The sequence below is a fragment of the Argopecten irradians genome, chromosome 13 (assembly GCF_041381155.1).
Source record: "Argopecten irradians isolate NY chromosome 13, Ai_NY, whole genome shotgun sequence".
Lineage (NCBI taxonomy): Eukaryota > Metazoa > Mollusca > Bivalvia > Pectinida > Pectinidae > Argopecten > Argopecten irradians.
This window is the reverse complement of record NC_091146.1, coordinates 2993205-3010332: the sequence shown is the minus strand read 5'-3', so window position 1 is coordinate 3010332 and position 17128 is coordinate 2993205. Positions and strand designations below refer to the sequence as shown.

At 35.3% G+C, this 17128-nt stretch overlaps 1 protein-coding gene across 1 annotated transcript in view; it reads right to left on the bottom strand.

The window, feature by feature from the left end:
- LOC138305463 (uncharacterized) overlaps positions 1-17128 on the bottom strand; it is a 124012-nt gene that overhangs the window by 18206 nt on the left and 88678 nt on the right. The gene's annotated exons all lie outside the window — the stretch shown is intronic.

Below are 17128 nucleotides of genomic sequence, written 5' to 3'. Positions count from 1 at the left end.
CGTCGTGCGTGGAATTTTGGCTATTTTTGTCTCTGTATTCATTTCATTTAAAAATATTTTTATTAAATCAAAATATTTAAGTCTGGATCGGGCAGTAGGTCTCTGTACTCAAATTGAGCTAGGTCTTGTGAAGTTTTACCACGGTCCTTTATGGATTACGTGGTGGACCGTGGATATTGGGGAAAGTGCTGTTCCGGGAGGTTAAAGATACATGTACACTACGGCTTCAGCACGGTCTATCAAGGATACCACTATACGTTCTCTCTAGGCGATACATTTTTCACGGTTCGCCGAGGCTTACTAGGGATGAAAGTCTGAAAGGTTTTTTTAGAGCAAATGAAAAAATATTTATTGCCGAAGTGTCATTTCAAAACACGTTTTGATTATAAAATGTGTTAAAAGAAAAAATAAAATCTGAACTATATTTGGAATAAAATATATAATTCTTATAGCAAGTGTTTCTTACTCAAATATATTTTTGGCGAGGTGTCACCTCGCCATTGTGATCGTGGTTGCAAAATTCTCTTACAGTCAATTCCCTCAATATGATTGGCTTAAAAATTGCTCGCAGATACTAGCGCTCCTAGCGGCAGTGTATTCAACAACTTTGATTTTACCGGGAATTTTAAATAGCAAATTTTAAATATGAAAGTTACTGAAATAAGCGTATCTGTAACGTTGAAATAGGAATAAGTATATTACGGCTTTCATATCCTTACTATATACACTATCCAAAAGATCTTCTGTTCGAAAATTTTCACCTGAATTGTTTACAAAGTATCTAGACTTTTCGTCCCCAAAATGGTGTTTACAATTAATGAAGACGTTTCGTCCCAAAAATGCTTCGCTCCGAAGCTGGTTCCCCACAGACGTTTACTCCCTATTAGTGACAGTTAATCCCGCAACGGAAAAAAAATAAAATCAATATTTCACCTCTAACATCAAAATTGATACCATAATGAATTTTGTAATTTGAATCAAATTTGTCTCGGAGCAAATACATTTCATGGCGAAATGGAGATGCATCACGGCTGTGTTATGGCACATGGCCTTACTACAATGGAAGAAAGACAACTCTAACAAAATTTTTGGACAAACTTGGTCTACTGATAAAATAGCACGTGACAGACGGTAAACATTTTGTAAATGTCCAAGGTGGCGTAAATCTTAAAACTAACGGCAGTTAATAAGGTATGAATATTTACCACATCCATAATTATCGATTCATTTCATAAGCACATGTATAAATATCAGATTATATCTATATACTAAAGCACGTTCAGAGTTTACCACTAAACCATACTTTTAAAACATTTTAGTTATTTTCACCACAGGAGCTTGACGTCCTGATCATATACATACAGCATATTCATTAAACTAGGTAATACGAAGTAAATTTTTTTGCCGAATGACATAAATCATATATGGAATGTTCATATAACTCGAAGTGATATTTTTTGAACTACTAGATCGACAAAAATGTCGATTTCTTTTTCATAATTCTTCCGTAAAACGGCACTTAAAAAAGCTGTTTCAATCTGTAAAAATGTAGAGAAAACTGTTAATTGTTTAGCAATTATCCTGAGTTATATTTTACCAACAAGCATAAGAGATTAGCAATTAAAACTTACATAAACATATTCCCGACTCTCGCTCGCATTGTGTGATCACTCGAGCGGAACTAATCTCTACCACCTGGCACAGTCTTACAAATGCAATCGCACAAAAGCCCACATGATCACTGTTTTTAGTGCGATTACATCTTAGGGTGTGAACAATGTTAGTTTTTTTTTTAACTTTTTACTCAACAAAATAGACTTTACGCTTTTCATGATCAGCACCATCATTTTCTGTATAACTTATTTATTTACCACTGTACCCATGCATATGATACGTGTGTATATTTATACTTCTTTGTGCACATTATATAACAACTGCTATATTACAATAAATTTATGAAGGGACAAAACTCTTACATGTAAGAACAGGAGGACTGAAGAACAGCGGGAATTAAACTTCAATAATATTTCCTCTATGCTGGTATTGCTATTTATGTTTAAAATGTTTAATTATATGATATTAGCCTTTTCAGTAATTACTCTGTTAATACATTTATTGTTTCCTTATGTTTTACAGAATGTCAGCATGCATGTATCATTTCAACTGGAAACAGTGTAGGAGAAGAATTGTGTGAACGAAAAGAAGTAATTTTCAACTGTGGAAGCTTAATATTGTAATCATTTTCAATCCGAAAATAATTACTATCACCATCTTCAAATTCCTTATTGTGAATTTAATAACTGTAATATGATTTAAGCATATACCTGATATTTGTTTATATTCTATGACATATACATGCTTGAAATGAAATGAATAAATAAAAGATGATTTAAAATTTAAAACACAATATGACATTAGCTGTTTATATTTTTTGTCAAAAACATATTAAGCTTATCGTCCATAACACACTAATCATCACCTTCTAGACAATTTAATGAAAATCAATTAAACATTAATTTGTATAACACAGGTCGTCTTATGTTTTCCCCGCCTTGACTATCTATGTTCCCTGATCACTCTGAAAGTATTGATTTTTCCTTTTTTTCGGTCACCACATGAACTGCCTTTAAATCAATCACACCAATGAGACATACATTTACTACATTCATTATAACACTGTAAGGCAATTCTGCAAGATCAGCGAACATTGTTGATTTACCTTGAATATCTACATGCACAGTATGGTACCATATATATGTAACAGGAGAGGAGAAAATGTAGCGGCAAGACCGGGATTCGATCCCGGGACTCTCTGAACACTAGCTGAGTGCTCTACCGACTGAACTACCTGGTCATCGATAATCGACCCAGTCCAGTCCCGCTACACTCCTCCCTTCTTTTTTGAATACATACGAGACCCTTTCAAACACCACAGCCGTTGGTTATTTAGTTGGGTGCCAGTTCTGTAACAGGAGAGAAGAAAATGTAGCTCTTCCGACTGAGCTACCTGATCACCGATAATCAACCCAGTCTGACACGCTACAAATATTTTATCTGGTTATTTTATCTCCCTTCCTATTTTCAATCTACCTTTATGACTTAGAATCTTACCTGGTGGAAAAAATATTTTGTCTTACAAATCTTGACAAATTATGCACACTGTGATTGTTGCAAGCTAAACTACGTAACCGCTTGCTGATTGCTGTTGATTGTTAATGATCTCAAACGCACTGATTACTTATTGTGACAATTTAAGTAAATATATTCTACTCTTTTCAAATATTCCTGATAACTATTCATGTGTAATATCTTAAAACATTGACATGTGCACGGAGTACGGCGGACCAGACCGCCGATGTTTTGGACATCTGCTAGATATTTCAGTTTCAGGTTACGGTGGCCAATAAAAGAAAACAAACACAATGCAGTTTTCATATTTATTTCTTCTAAATATAACATTTTTTGTGCAAGTTGTCAAGCATTTATGGGGAATATTTTGCATTGAAATTGTCACCTTCATACATCGGTTTTGGGACTCCCTGGACATTGTTTTTGCCCATTTTTTTGATGCGCTAAATATATTGATAGTAGATTCTTTAAGCATTTTCAGCCCTAAAAAGTACCTGCGCAAATTATACCAGTTTTTACGGTATATGATATTGGAATATATCCCAAACTTTTTATCATATTATTTGCCAATAACACTGTTATGATATCAGAAATATCTGATGGTCTACAACAAATGTTACATGAATTTTAACAATATTGCATAACATGGAAATTAGAACTTAATATCAGAAAAATAAAAATTGTGATATTCTCAAGACGTAAATCGGTACAACAACACCAGTTGATGTTATGGAATACAGAATTAGATTTATAAGAATTGTTTACATATCTAGGTACAGAAAATAATGTTAATGGTAGCGTTTTTAAAGAAAGGGAAAAAACCTGCTGAACAAACAATTAAATCGGTGTTTGCTATTTATGAGAAATAAAGGAATGTATCTCTTCCTGTTCATCTTAAACTGAAAATATTTGATTCACTTGTAATGACAGTTTTATTATACTCATCAGAGGTATGGGGATTTGAAAATAAAAAAAATGTAGAAAAATTCATTTGTAATTTTGTAAAACAATCCTGAAGTTAAGAAAGTGTACAAACAATTTCATGGTCTATGGTGAGCTAACAAGTTATCCGGTTTGAATTGAAGTTCGGATACAATGTATATCAATCAACTTGCTGTTTTACAAAAGAATAATTACAAAACTTGTTAAAAGTAGACCAATTGACCAATTTATTAAAAAATCACATGGTGATATTGATAAGTCTTCTAGAGGACAGACATATTCTATATTTAAGACATTTTGACATAGAAAAGTTTGCCTCTTGTCTTTCTCTGCTGCAAAACAATACTTGTTAACTGATACTGTGGTCCCAGGAACTTGATGACAATAGTCATTAAGAATGGATATTTTCATTAACATCAAATTAACAAGGAAAATGCTAAAGGTGTTATTAAATCATTTGACATATAACATCATAGGAAATATTAGAATGGGCTTCCGAGATTTTAGTATGTGTCTCTTATTTTACACCTTGGTGTCCAAGGAATCCTCAAAAGACCAAACTGGAAGGAACACCAGCCAAATTTATTTCTTATTGTACAAAACTACAGTAGTATTTACCTTAGAAATATATTCCTCCTATCCTCGAGACCGAGCCATTTAGTACTTTCAGTACTTTGATTTTTTATGTTTATGGTTCTCACTTTATCTGCCTTCTATAATAATAGCTTTGGTATAATTTGATGGATTAATGTTGTTTGATAATAACTATTTCTATTTATTTTTTTCTTCGAATTGACTTCTAATTTCAACGCTTAAATCTCAGCTGAAATTTTATTACAGTTGGACCTCGGGATTGTTTGTAAACAAAGTAAATTAAAATGTAAAATGTTATATGGTATCGGAGGTTCTAAGCCATTTACTAAGCATTTCATCTAAGCATAAAGTGTTGCCCAAACATTCTACTTTGGTTTCAAATATTAATTATGTTTTTTTCCACCGGAAATGGTGTATGCGGCTCAAATATGAACGCCCTAGTAATTTGCAGATGAAGAGTAAGTTTCGACACATTGCAATTGGAGTTGGAAACGAAGTAGCCGGTTTATTTTTTTTTTTCTGTTAAATTTAATTGTGAACTGGAAAATCATTTTTAACAATATCTGCTGTTGAATATGGGTATTCTGGATTTTTGCTAATTACACTTGTATCTCCAAACGTTTCACTCGTTAATTTATGTAACCCATTTCATTAGCAACAATGTTAACAACTTACTCGTATTTCAGTAACGGTTTTGATGAATGGAGCAGTCATTTGTGCGGTGACCTATACTCACCTGTATTGTACTTGACACCACTCCATCCCACCTTGATTGATTGGTTGGGCTTAACGTCCTAGTTCCGGTTATAACCGAGCCTAGGACACCTGCATCCCACCAAACCGTATAATTAATTTTACATAAAAAATGTGTTGCATAATATTGGTTCTGTTCATTGGCATATTATGTGTTTTTAAGGAAGGTAAACTTGTACAGAGAGTATCACTACTTTCTATGTAAAACACAGATGTGTAATAAAAACAATCAAGTAAGTAATGTAAAATTGTCATTCTGACGGTATTTGTTTTGGTGATATCTAACGGACGCAGAATTGGTCGGAAATCGACGCACTTTGATTGACGTCCATGTCTAACATCATAGGGGTGTTTTTGGACTTTAATCCTTACAAAACCATAAAAACGTTCGAGTCATTTTTGTAATTTAAATACCAGTTGTAAACTATACATTTTTGTATAACTAAAGTATTGCATTACATCGAAGCGGTCTAATTAATATGTATGAACCTTTTTCCATTTTATAACATCAACTGAGTAGCGAGAATGCTGGTTGTAAGGAAAAAAAAAGACTACTAAAATGAATTCAAGCGCATTTCCAAAATTCCAGCATGTCTTGTCCAAAATACACCAATGGTAAAATTGTTTCCCAAATGTATAACCTTGGTTGCATATTCAAGTGTGACTTATGGTATTTACTGTCTGAACTTTTTTGTTAAATGTAAAATAACTTCCCTATTTGCTTACTTTTCCCATTTTTTACATTTTTATATCGGATTCGGTCAAACAATGGGCTCAGTGTTATTGCTTTTTTACACTTGTTATATGGCGGGGCTTTGGAGGGTGTAATAATATGTTTCCGAATGGATGTGGGTGTGAGTTATGTGAAATACATTTGTGCCACAAGCCACAAGTCCGTTTACAACTTTAGTTTGTTTCAGTACCATGAAACCATAGGAAGTATAATAGGCATAATTCCACCTTTTTAAGAGGGACTAATACCCGTAAGGGTTCGGACAATTCGCACATAACCCATGATTGGTAGAGGTTGCTGTTCATAACATGTATAGCAAACACAAAATACTAGCAAGCGTGGTAAAACATGAAAAATGTATGTATAGAGTGTATAAAAGTGGTGTAATTAAATAGTCCACATTTCATTAGAGAAAACTCGTGGGAACACGTATATAGCCTTAAAACGTTATTGGAATAAAACCATATCGATTTTACAGTGTACAGTAGCTCCAGACACCATGGAAAGTTTAATTTACCGATATCGTACACTGCTTTTAGTTGTCTATGTGCTACTTACCACTGTATATCTCATATATATATTACAGCATATTGTTATAATACGGTGGTCGTGTGGTTGTAATGTCCCGAAATATTATCAAAACCCTTAACACTTGGGTTAGGAGTTCGAATTCCATCCATGATGCGCTGACCGCTAGTCGTCATACTAATGTACTTGTTTTGTACATGTATATGGTGGATGGACTGATATATATTCATAACACACATGTGACTTTTTTTCAGAAAATAAGAGATTTGAGGAATGGTGAAAAATCGTGATATTTGCTAATTGAACTGTTTTATTCCGATTTTTTTTTATAATTCTTCAAATCTCGTTTTTTTCCGAAAAAAATCACATGACTATTATAGGTATATTGATCAATCCATCCACCAAATACAAAAAAAAAATGTATAACATCCATTTACATTAAGTTAGCCGCCTGTGATTTAAATAAGATCGATGTGAATAGTTCAAACAACAAAAATTGCTTTACTCAAGCTGTTTGGATTCATGCCTGGATTGAGCGATTACATGTTTAGCATTGTATAAAACTAACCGCAGTGGAAATACGCGTGCATGTTACTGCTGTGTCAACTACGTTATATTGTACCTAGTTTATTCCGATATAAATCCAAACTTCAATAGTCGCCTGGACAGACGTTTTTCTTCAGATGAAGTATACTTCTGTCGCTAGACATGATCATTACGTCAGTTAAGAAACACTGTAATTTATTCTTTAATACCCCCGTTTTTATCTCATTAGTCTATTGTATATATATATTCTTAATTAGTCATGACACGGTACAGCTAGCAATCCTTTTACGCAAAACATTAAAGGTGACTTACTTAAAAGTATCGGCACATTTGTATATGAATAGCATGATCATTTATTGAATATTTAGACGGTCTATCAACATATTCCCTTCCTATTAGATTGATAAAACGATATTTGAATTTAAAAGAAAAAAAAACGCAAAAAGCTCGCACAAAACAAGTCGAAACAAGTATGATAATTCTTATACAAATGGAAGAAACTGTAGATTCGTTTTATCATATGGTCAATAGTTACCTTTAAGATGCTCCACCGCTGACAAATGGTATTATTTCACTAAAAAAAAAAAAAAAAAAAAAAACAGGAGCAGACGATTTAGTGTTTTTCTTCAGTTACAAAAGTAACTTACTTTACACCATTTACCACCACTGAAAAGTTTGGGCTTCTAGTTTTACTTCAAGTTAAAAATATGAAAAATAATTAATTGCATACCGAAAAAATTCCGTGACACTATATCCTATATGGAATGAAGTACTGATTGCGCATGCACCAAACGCGAAATAAATTCCTCCTGGTGTTGCCTCCTTACTTTAACAAGATGACCGAGTTATTCATCATCATTAATTACTATTTCTGACAAAAATAAAATTGAGTATGTTACTTAGAATATCTGGTGTCCGTCTACATTAACAGAAACGACCTACTGATGTAAACACTATTTCCAATACCTGTAAGGGGATAATTCCGTCCAAGAGTGCATTGCAATGTGCATGTATAACGCAAATTTCAAACTCGCCCGCTTTCGCTATTAAAACTTTCTTCGTCTTGTATGCCGAACCTTGACCAGCGCCAGCGGAATAAAGCAACTTTTGGCCGGAACCACTCAAATCGCTTTTTAGAGTAGCGTACAAATGTACATGGTCTTGTCTGAATAGAAATATCCTCTACTCTTCTGTGGCTATTTATTGTATTTGTTTAGCTTATACGACACCGGCTCGGGTATGGATATTGTATACGATTTGGAATTTCAACGACACAAAGTGGATTTAACAATGTCGCAGAATTCATCAATATGTTTTATTTTGATATGAAGTGTTGAGCAATACTTTTATGTCATACATTGCTTCGTGGTTATGTAATATATCTGTTAATTTTGAACGTAATACGTGTAAACCCTAACACGGTTAGGCCTAACTCCAAAAATGACCGACTATCATGTCCCGTACTGTAGCCTGCATGTTTCTGCAACTTACTGACAAAAACACACACAATCGATAAATGATTATAGAACTATGAATGATAGACACAAATTTATGATTTCAAACATGCTGTCGAACATGAAAACCGCACATATTATCGTTAACTTACGGTAGTCTACCATCTGACTATGAGCGAGAACAGTCCTCCGCTTCGCTTCTAAACAAGAATCACGTTTTAATACGTACAATCTTGTATCACAACAAAGGTCGGACACTCGTATTGAAATCATATTCGCTGGATCCCATATGAACTACTGTGAAAAATATGATATATATATACAACAAAACAAGCTCCAAAATCAAAACATCGTCTGATCATGGTGATCGAGAGCGATTCGGAGTAGCCTTTACCGCCAATATATGAATGAAATTCCGACGAAAGTCGTGACGTCACGTATGACGCAGTGCTTTGGCTGAAGTGACAAAACAGTAAAAATTACCGCTACGTTTCTTCAAAATTACAATCATGTTGTAGTTAGAACTGAAATACATGTAACACAAAAAATCAATCTTTTCTCTTTGATTGTTTTTTGTTTTTGATATTGGCGCTATATTTCGCGGATGTACGCAAACGTGTGCGATGTGATCGGGTAAAGGAAAAAAGTCGGTCAGGCCACAAAACATTTTTCAGAGAATTATACATTCACCCAGATAAGATACAACAAAATGATCTTATTTTGTCCGCAAACTTCCAGTTTGCCAAAAACGGGCATAGTTTTTAAGGATATCTTATTGTTTAAGCATAGAATTATGTAATAAAAAATCGGAAAAAAATGAAGTAATATCACAGAGAAATTTTGTGATAAAAAGTGTAGTGCTAAAATTGACTTTGAACTGTTCAAAATACCTTTACTCATCAGACTCTTTGTTAGATATATTTCTAAGACATCACAATAGCTAGTATTCCTTTTGTTAGTATAAACAATGTATATGATTAGAGTCCGGAAGTCCAGCTTTACTGTACATGTCAACATTGCATGATCAATTATTTGTCGTTAGGTATAACAACTCAGCTAACCTGTCCATTATGTTACATAATAGGATTATCATATTAGTCCACTGGTCATCTTCAGATTGCCTCAGTCTAATTTAACACCTATAGATAAGCGACATCTGCCAATCACAATTCTAGAATTCCATTGTCTGTATATGTATTTAACCATGTTATGTTTTATTTCATGTCAGTTAGGTCCCAGACTTTGTACGGAACACATCGGGTACATTCTGGACATTCCAGAATAACCCTCCGTCAAGTCAAACGTATCGTTATTAAATTTTAAAGTTTAACTTCAAGGATTCTTACGTCATCATTTCAATTTGACAAAACGTGCGAAAGTTCCGTATGTTATGGAAGAAAAATCCGAATTGTACGGTTGGGGTAGTTACCTCCAGCTTCTTTACGAGAGAAAGGTCGGGAGTAACGCTTGTGTCCCGTTTTCCTGCATACTGCCGATGAATTTATAATGCGAAGTATTCTCCTAGACGGAGTGCGACACAAAGGCATCTAGAAGGACAGCTAACTCTATTCGTGAATCACTCGGGAATGGAACCCAACGCTCAAGGCTGTAGTTAGTGTATATACTTCTGGATCTATTCCTAGAAGTAAACGTTTGTGGGATGACAGTAATACTGTCCAGATATGACGATGACGCTCTCACCGCATGTTTACAGATGCGGTGATATAACCATTCGTTCCCAATTCATTGGTATTGTGGTGTTGTCCTGCGAATGGATGTTACTGTTAGCGGTGTGGGTGTATATTGGACATTTTCTCTCGGATGTGTTTTCGTCCGGACTCGGATATCGTACTGAAAACATCTGTACTACAGGATCGACGTCTCCCTGGACTTCAGACAATTGTGTAGATGCCCAATTTCCTTTGCAATCATGTTTCTGCTCCGAAAAAATTCTTCGGACAGAGAGTCTGGTCGTCCGATATCGCTACAGAGGGAACAAGGACTAAAGTGCCACATCTAATACGGCGGCGAGATGTAGATGTCTGTAAGAGACTCATGAAACGACTCAGGGTTGTACTTAACGATGATCAAAAAATGGTACAGAATAATCATTTCTTTTTATGAACCTTCTACATTGAGCGCTGACATGCCCATTTTGAAAACTGATCTGAAACACGGGAGTGTAATTTAAAATGCCTCACAAAAAAGAAACAAAAGACTCGTGGGCTATAGCAGTAGAACTGTTGTTCCAACTCGAGGTATGTGATAATTTTCAATCTGAAATCACAAATCTTAAGGGTACTGTGTCTCCGATCTTCAGAAACTCCCAAGCACAATCATAGCATCGGCAGTGGGGAAAAATGAAAGTTTTGATATTACACTTAATCTTAAGATTTATACATCAGAACACAATAAGGAAAAATTAGCACTCCAGGGATATTTTCATCGAGGACTTGCAGGCATCGCTTTCTATCCAAAAAAGCGTGAATTTCACAATATGTCAGTTTAGAAATAGCAAGCTTATCCAACGGTTAACGCACACCTCGGCAAATGAAATTGTCTAGATTAAAGCGAAACAATAAAGAATGTGTACAGATCTAAACTTTACCCTCTCATTCAGCAAATTATATGCACAACCAGAACACGTCTTCTTCAAATGGATTGTCCCGTGAACCAACAGCACCAGTGCCCCCACTTTATAACCCTGGACCATACCAAAATAAACGAAGCCGAAGGAGGGAGATTAAATGACTCTCTGAGACGAGGACGTCTCAGTTTTCGTAGCAGGAGGGGATTATCACAAAGAAATTTTGTGATAAAAAGTTGTTGTTAACCGCGGATTTGATGACGTCACCGATGTGCGCGTACGCGGTCACGTGGCGCTCGCGTAGCGCTCTCTCTCTTTCCAACCCCTGATCTATATTATAAACGTGTGTCACTAATGTGAGAGTAAACTTGTTACAGATAACATGCATTGTTCATTATTATTGTAGATGATATGTACTAAAGATAAATAGGTAACGTTGTGAATAATATTTTCACAATACTGGTGTCAGAAGTCGGCGAATTTACGCCTATTTCACTTGTATAATTTATTATGTCATGTGTTTGTACCGAGTGTGTTTACACCGTCCGGCACGTGCTTGCTAGCGCCATTATTGGCATGAGTGACAACACCTGTTGAGCGTGGTCAGCGACACTCTGGTACTTTATTTAGGTGTTTTTTTATAGTATTTGTAGGTTAGGCCTAGGTTTAGGGACAGGTTTTTAATTAAACCGTTCCTGACAATTTTTTTATATATTTTTATCGGCACACCTGATCGTGTGGGCTGCCCATTACGGCGGCATACAAAGGCCGGGTGTGTGATTGTACGGTATCGTAGGGATATTTTTTTCTAGATATAGGCCATGGGCTAGGAGGGTCCCACATGCACCCCCCCCCAAACCTCCGAACCAATATTTTTCTTAACCCTTATGACCCACTGATCACAAATCAAAATGTTAACATTGCATAAGTTGGGATGAAACTTCCGGTTATGACGTCATCAAGATGGCCGCCATCTCAAATTTCACTAAAAAAAATGAAAATAGTCATAACATTGACATTTTTCAACCGAAGTAGACAAATGAGGTATCAAAATGACCACAATAGAACAACAAGTACATATCAGGACCAAAACATCCAATATATGTAGCAATTTGTACGTAGGAAATGAAAAAAAAAAGATTTTTAACTCAAAAATGGTAATTTTTTCAACAAATTTTTCATATTTGTCTTTATGCAGCAAAAATGTTTCCCAACAACAAATCATTATTCGTAATCAGTTATCTGATCTCTTATCAATCAATAAATCAATGAAAACACCAACAAAAATTAAAATATAGAAATGCAAAAGATAATTATTGTTATATCCTCATTAGGTTTCCAAAACATCACCAGGTGCGTATAATGGGCATATGCTATTTTTCGAACTCGAAACCGCTGACGCTGACCAGCGTCTCAAAATAATTTATTACAGCACAACACTTACTGATAAAGTAACAAATGTAACCTATATTAGCCTGTGTTTCTGTTTTATATCATTGTCCAGAACGTTTGTGTCTTTGAAAATGAGAAAATTCATTGTTTATTTCCTATGCATCGCATAGGCAAAAATGTTAGATGGTTACTACAGTGTCACATATTTGTTTCACTGGTTCTTAATGATAACCATTATCATTGTACGTGCTATCTCGCCTCACTGCTCCAATCCACTGAAGAGACTCGGCATGTCTGGTAGCTGGTAGTCCAAATTATCAGAATAATCGAGATATCAGTATCAAATTCGTCGAAAGCCATAGCGTTGTCTTCACTGTCGATGAGCTGATGTGACAGTACATTACCAGTGTTGTTCTAGCCTGTCATCTTTCATAACCCATCCTTGGCCAGAGTTCATATCAGGAACAATAGGTTCGGAGATGTGGGATCTCCCTCAGATTCTAACATATCGTTTATACTTTTCCAGACTTCTTCGGCATAATGGAAACTACACCAGATCCACATTATTCGAATAGTGGAATTGGTTCTCCTTAGCACATAGCTCCATAATTTGTATGAAGTACCATTCATTAATGACTAATTAAAATAGTAGAACTTCACTGCAGACCTCATTTATGACCTCAAAGAATCCACCTGTGCCATCTATGGTCACTGAAGGTTCACAAGAATGAGGAATTGTGCTTCATACGAAATAAGGAGAACCAGCTCAAACCTTCGCAGAATGTGGATCTGATAGTCTGGAACATCATATACGATATTTGAATCACTAGGTTGGAAACAGGAAGAGCTCCTACATGACACTGATGTTTTCTTATGTTAACTCTGGCCATGGACGGTTTACAAGCTACAAACCACGATGACAACCCGGTAATGTAATGTCACATCAGCTCATCAGCTCATCGCTATCGAAGACAAAGAACTAGTGAAAGAAATATGTGACTCTGTTAAGTAACCATATGACATTTCCTGACATTATACACAGGAAATAACACTGGATGTGCTCATTCTAAAAGGCACAAAAACGTTTCGGAAAGTGTCATGGTATTTACGGTATGACAGAATTACCTCAGTTTTAATTTGATACCATATAGCTATTAGTTGGCATTTTGCCTGTAATAATTCAGTTTGAGACGACGCAACTAGTGTACAACATTTCGAACATGAAAACTGAATTATTTTGAAGTCCCACTTAGATATTCAGCCAATCTAAAATTCTTTGTTAAGATTTAAATTTCAATAGCCACTTTTATTTATTCAGGAAATTCTAAGACACCAGGAAACTGTAGTCTCGGCGGTTTTGGGAAAAAATACACTATCATATGACCTGTATACGCAAACGGTGATGCTTTGTAAACCAAATGATGGTATAACACTAATTCTCTTTTGCATTTGCTGTATATTTTGTTGTGTTTACTCATTGACAAGAGATCAAATAACTGATTACGATCAATAATATTTATTGGAAAAACATTTTTGCTTCATGAAGACAAATATGAAAAATTTGCTGAAAAATTACCATTTTTGAGCTTAAAATCTTATTTTTTCATTTCCTACGTACAAATCGCTACATATATTGGATGATTAGGTACTGATATGTATTTGTTTGTTCTATTGTGGTCATTTTGATACCTCATTTGTCTACTTCAGTTGAAAAATGTCAATGTTTATGAATATTTTTCATTTTTAGTGAAATTCGTGATGGCGGCCATCTTGATGACGTCATAACCGGAACTTATACAATGTTAACATTGGGTTTTTTTCTTGTTTTTGTTTAAACTGATTTATAAGTGGACAAAAAGCTAATTAGAAATAATAGTTTGCGGTTGGAAAACGTTTTTGTTTGCGTCAAGCAAAATATGAAAAATTTACTAAAAAATTACCATTTTTGAGCTTAAAATCCTATTTTTTCACTTCCTGCGTAAAAATCACTACATGTATTTGGTTATTTTGGTCCTGATATTTGTTTTTTTAAGTGTTCTATTGTGGTCATTTTGGATACCGTCATTTGTCTACTTTCGGTTGTAATAAATGGGGTTTCAATGTTATGGGACTATTTTTTCCATTTTTTTAGTGAAATTCGAAGATGGCGGGGCCATCTTGGATGACGTCATAAACCGGAAGTTCATCCACCTACGTTATGCAAATTGGTTTTTCATTGTTTTGTTTTTATTGTTTCTTGTTTTTAATGAATTTATAAGTGGGACAAAATTACTAATTTAGAAATAATAGTTTGCGGTTGGGGCCCCGAAAACGTCGTTTGTCTGCGTCGATAGCTAGAAAACATATGAATTATATTTACTTAAAAAATATTACCTTTTTTTTTACGCTTTTAAAATCTACTTTTTTTTTCACTTTCCTAAAGTCGCTACAAATTCGCTACATAATATTGGATGATTAGGTACTGATATGTATTTGTTGTTGTTCTATTGTGGTCATTTTTGATACCTCATTTGTCTACTTCAGTTGAAAAATGTCAATGTTATGAATATTTTTCATTTTTAGTGAAATTCGTGATGGCGGCCATCTTGATGACGTCATAACCGGAACTTATACAATGTTAACATTGGTTTTTTTTCTTGTTTTTGTTTAAACTGATTTATAAGTGGACAAAAAAAACTAATTAGAAATAATAGTTTGCGGTTGGAAAACGTTTTTGTTGCGTCAAGCAAAATATGAAAAATTTACTAAAAAATTACCATTTTTGAGCTTAAAATCCTATTTTTTCACTTCCTGCGTAAAAATCACTACATGTATTTGGTTATTTGGTCCTGATATGTTTTAAGTGTTCTATTGTGGTCATTTTGATACCTCATTTGTCTACTTCTGGTGGAAAAATGTCAATGTTATGACTATTTTTCATTTTTTAGTGAAATTCGAGATGGCGGCCATCTTGATGACGTCATAACCGGAAGTTCATCCCCAACTTATGCAATGTTAACATTTTGATTTGTGATCAGTGGGGTCATAAGGGGTAAGAAAAATATTGGTTCGGAGGTTTTTTTTTTTTGGGGGGGTGCATTTGGGGACCCTCCTAGCCCATGGCCTAATATATATAGTTAGGGTTTTTTTTCGTTTGTGCGTTTGCGCTGTGGGCTGCCCAATTTCGGCGACATGCGTAGTAAACGTACCAATAACTTACGACTTTTAGTTAAGTTAGTAATTTATAGTGTTGTTAGACTAGGTACTACTGTTAGGTTAGTGTTAGGTTTAGTTTAGGACTAATTACATATTATTGTATATCTACCCATACCACCGTTTGCAGTACTGGTAACTTTTGTATTACATCCTTAGTCGCTGGAACAGGTTTTTTATAAACCATTTCAGCAATTTCAGAAACTTTTCAGGATTTTTTTTTCTCTCGTTTCGGCACTCTAGTTAATTCTTTTTCAGTAGAATTTCGGCCTTTTTAAAGCAGTTGTGAATGGTGAAGAAAGAATAAAAATTTGAATATTTTTGCTGTTGTTTGACTTTCAACGTAAACGGCTTGTCAGCCATAGTGTTTTTCATTTCTTGGGAATATATAGTAAATTCGTACTCACATTTACAGGGAAAAATGTCTGAATGTGTGAATCTTTACACCGCTAACAAGCAGGTGCTAAAGACATTACCTGGGGTAGATGAGGCAACAGCCACCAAAATAGTTGAAGAGAGAAATAAAAAGGGGGGCATTATCTCCGGATGAGTTAACAGACATCTCAATAGTAAAAAAGGAGGTATGGGTTACTTGGATGTTGGAGGGGCAGATAACTGCCGTAGATGTGACGACTCCGCCCAATCCACGTACTGATCTCACATATAGGGATGAGATGTGGAGGCAGGAGTTTAGGGACATAAGGAGAATCATAGAGGAACTTAGGTACAAAAGACGTCTGTAGCCCTTAAAAGGGGGGAGGGATGTCGTGCCACCTATGTGCCCCCTAAAGCTGGCTTGATGACCGTGATCTCACGAGCCGCTATGCAAAGTCGGACATGTTTGAGAAATGGCCAAAGCCAAGCCGCTGATAAGCACTTTAGTGGAAAAAACACTGCAAAGTGTTATCCCTCTACCAGTCGGGGGGAGATAGAATCCCATGTTCCAGCAGGCAACTCTGCTACCCGACAACATTGTACACAGCCCCAAGGGGGACCATTTAGTTATACACAATACCCCCAAATAACAACATCGGTACCTGGGTTTGCTCATAAGACCCACGAGTCTTTAGGGTCTGACCAGATAACAAAAGAGACAGAGAGTCGGGTCAGTGGGGACTTCTTATTAAATAAAACGTCGCCTCCAATAACCTCATCAGTCTTGGAATGCCCCGACAAAGTTGAGATTCCATCCTAAAAGGGCAGGGTCAACAATTGTTACCCGCCCTTGGCATGGACACTGAAGGGGTCATAGTCACTCAGACTAACTTGGTACTACCC